At 34.7% G+C, this 3,450-nt stretch overlaps 1 non-coding gene across 1 annotated transcript; it reads left to right on the top strand.

Annotated features, from left to right (window-relative positions):
- Positions 1–2,228: 2,228 nt before the first annotated feature.
- Positions 2,229–2,332, top strand: LOC138077264 (U6 spliceosomal RNA). The gene has a single exon (XR_011144724.1). It is a non-coding gene; the product is annotated as a U6 spliceosomal RNA (small nuclear RNA).
- Positions 2,333–3,450: the final 1,118 nt, after the last annotated feature.

The raw sequence follows: 3,450 nt of genomic DNA on the forward strand, positions 1-3,450 counted from the left end.
GTCACAAATAACAAAATTTCATTTTTTATGGCTAAGTAATATTCCAGTGTGTTTGTCTGTATATCTGGTACAACTTCTTTATCCATTCATCAATTGATATATCTCTGATCAGTTTAACAGTTCCAAATGAATTTACTTAAATATGTATATTCTCAAATAAAATACTACTTCCAGAAGTTTATATTGTGATATTAAAATACTTTTATCATTGAAACATTTGTTGTTTCCCTCTTTTTCATCTACCAGCTTTATGATAGTCTTCAACCATCCTGCCTTAACCATGCTTAATTAATATCAAGTAATTAAATACTTACACTGTGCCATTGTTATACAAATGTATTAGAAACAAAAGTAGATTATAAGTGTTTCTAATATTTTTTAGGATTTCACTCATTTATCAAATATTTATTCAGTTATTTCTGAATGCTGGGATTTGAGAATGACATTTGGGGGGTTATATTTTCTATCATAGTGAAAGTGAAAGTGAAGTCGCTCAGTCGTGTCCAACTCTTTGCAACCCGTACACTGTAGCCCACCAAGCTCCTCCGTCCATGGGATTCTCCAGGCAAGAATACTGGAGTGGGTTGCCATTTCCTTCTCCAGCGGATCTTCCCTACCCAGGGATCGAACCCAAGTCTCCCACATGGCAGGCAGATGCTTTAACCTCTGCACCACCAGGGCATGAAATCTAAATCAGAAAGATAACTTTTAAATTTAAGATGTATTTATTAAATTTATATGGATCTTGCTTTAGCAATATAAAGATAAAGAAGACAAGAACTCTGTCTCAAGCTGGTCAGTCCTCATTAGAGAGACAGGTAAGTAAACAAGGCCCCTCAAAAACAATGACCTTCCCTTTGTTTGTTTTAAAAAGGGTGTATAAAGAACAGGAGTACAATATAATGCAAAGTAGGCAGCAGTTAAGACCCACGGCTTTGCAGTCAGAGATACTAGCTCTGCTGTTTGAGTCTCAGTAGATTTTTAGCCATCCTATTTCTCCTCAGTGAATCAGGAATGATAATTCCTACTTCACAAAAGTAAGTGAAATAATGTATGTAGAATTTTAGGTTAGCTCTGGCACACACTAACTATCCATAAAATATTTTTTGTTTGTTTGTTTTTACAATAAAGCACTAGAAAAGCACAGGTAAGGTAGCAAGAACAAACCTACCTACTGATCAATGAACGACGGACAAAGTTGTACCAAGAGTCAACCACTTCAGATGTTCATCACATTAGAGTTTTATGGTCACATTGAGATAGATAAATATGTATACATATGTGTGCGTGTGTGGATGTATGTGCGTGTATATCTATCTGCAACAAGCATAATTGCTTTATAGGATGGAGTCTATTTTGAAGCTCTAAAATTTGTAATATCATAGAACACTCACAGGAGGAATGAGTTGGCCAAGTTCTGCTGGGGAAGTTCTCACAAGAAGGCATTATGAAATGTCCTTATTCCTCAGAACTTAACTTTAAAATGTTCCCGCTGGAGTCCAATGGAAGTTTTATGAGAGTAAAGGATAGAATTAGGTCTTGTATATTTTTAAAGGGTCATTCAAAAAGGCAAAGACTAAATTTTTTACAGATGGCAGAATAAGGACTGATGCAGTTGGCCAAAACTGACGTTTTATGATTTTCGAAAGCAAATGTTTACTGAAAGAGAACTCTACTATATTACCAATGGGGGAAAATTTTCTGGATGCTTACACTGGACAGCTCAGTTCACATTCACTGCCAAACACATTTATAAAAAAGAAAATCAATAATAATATTTTCCATGGTACCTGTTTTCAACTTCCTCTAAAAAATTTTTGCTCTGTAGTTGTTTTTTCTCAAACACAAGTATGTTTCTGAGGAAAAACATTTTCAATAAGAATAGGATTGTGAAAGTACATGCATTTTAGGAAGCTTACTTTTAGCTTCACAACCTACTGTAAAGGTTGAGGATGATGGATTTTTGCCTGGTATTCTAGACAGTAAATTCAGAACTGATTGTAAGTTCTTCCAGAATGGAGCTCCTTTTAAACTTCTTTCAAAATATAACTCCTTTTTTCAAAGAGGTAGAGGGATTTCAGAAATTTTTATGCTCTTTAAGATGTTAAATAAAACTCTTAAAAAATTTTGATAGTGAAAAACCTAGAATATTAAAATCTATAAAATGTGGGTGGGAAAAATTAAAGGTGGTTTGTCACAATATATTTTGGGCTTGATGAATTTTAAAAGTTTAGTAGGGAGCACATATACTGAAACTGAAAGAGTACAGAGAAGATTAGCCTGGCCCCTGCACAAGGGGGACAAGCAGATTATTTAAGGATTTTTTTTTTTTACATATATGTAATTAAGATGGTTTTAAGACTGCTGCTTGCATCCTACTGGAGAAGAGTTTTGTTTATTCAGGGAATGGATGTGATATCCACCCTGTAATGAATTTAGAGAAGTGCCTAGAAGCACAAATAATAAAGACTGTTACATAGATCTATTTAGACACACACACAAGTTGGGGGAAAAATTGAAATGGTGAGCTCAAATTATAAGCAGACTTACTAATTTCTATGATAGCCATAGTTTATAACTTTCTTCCTTTTTCCAGTAAAGTTGTATTTTTATTTATTTTTAAACACTTTTTAAAAGATTTATTTATTTATTTCTGGTTGCTCTGGATCTTTGGTGCTGCACACAGACCTTCTCCAGGTGTGGAGAGCAGGGCTTACTCTCCAGCTCCAGTGTGTGGGTTTCTCCTTGTGGCGGATTCTCTTGTTGTGCAGCAGGGGCTCCAGAGCACCGGTTCAGTCATTGTGGTGCTCGGGTTTAGCTGTCCTGAGGCATGTGGGGTCTTCCCTAACCAAGGATGGAAACTGTGTCCCTTGCATTGGCAAGTGGATTCTTTATCACTGAGCCACCAGGGAAGCCCCTAGAACTTTCTTATCTTCTTATTTATGAAGTGGGTGGTTTTATTACTTACTTAATAAGTAGCTTACTTATTAAGCTACTCTTTTGATATGCAGACTTTTAAAACATTCTGTGTCATAGCTGATCATCAGAAAATCAGAAACATTGCAATTTTCTTTCTCAGGAGAAAATAAATACTGTAGGTATTCAGACACCACTTAATGTATGTAAAGCATGACATTGGCACCTAATCTAAGCTCCTCAAATGACCTTCTTCTGTTAAAAATGGCACAAGTCTATATGGTTTTAAAAACTATAATAAATAGATAGTTTGAAGTATAAAATAATACCCCGACTTTGTAGAAAGTTTTGACACTTTCTTATAAAATTATAAATATAACCTTGTTCTGTTTTAGAAATTCTGTCCCTAGACTTTTATCAAAAAATAAAAACACATATTCACTAAGCTTTACTCATAAGTAGCAAAAACTGGAAACTCAAATTCCATCAAGAAGGGAATGGACAAATTTTAGTACATTTATGCAGTGGAGTATT

Source organism: Capricornis sumatraensis, chromosome 3 (genome assembly GCF_032405125.1).
Source record: "Capricornis sumatraensis isolate serow.1 chromosome 3, serow.2, whole genome shotgun sequence".
NCBI lineage: Eukaryota > Metazoa > Chordata > Mammalia > Artiodactyla > Bovidae > Capricornis > Capricornis sumatraensis.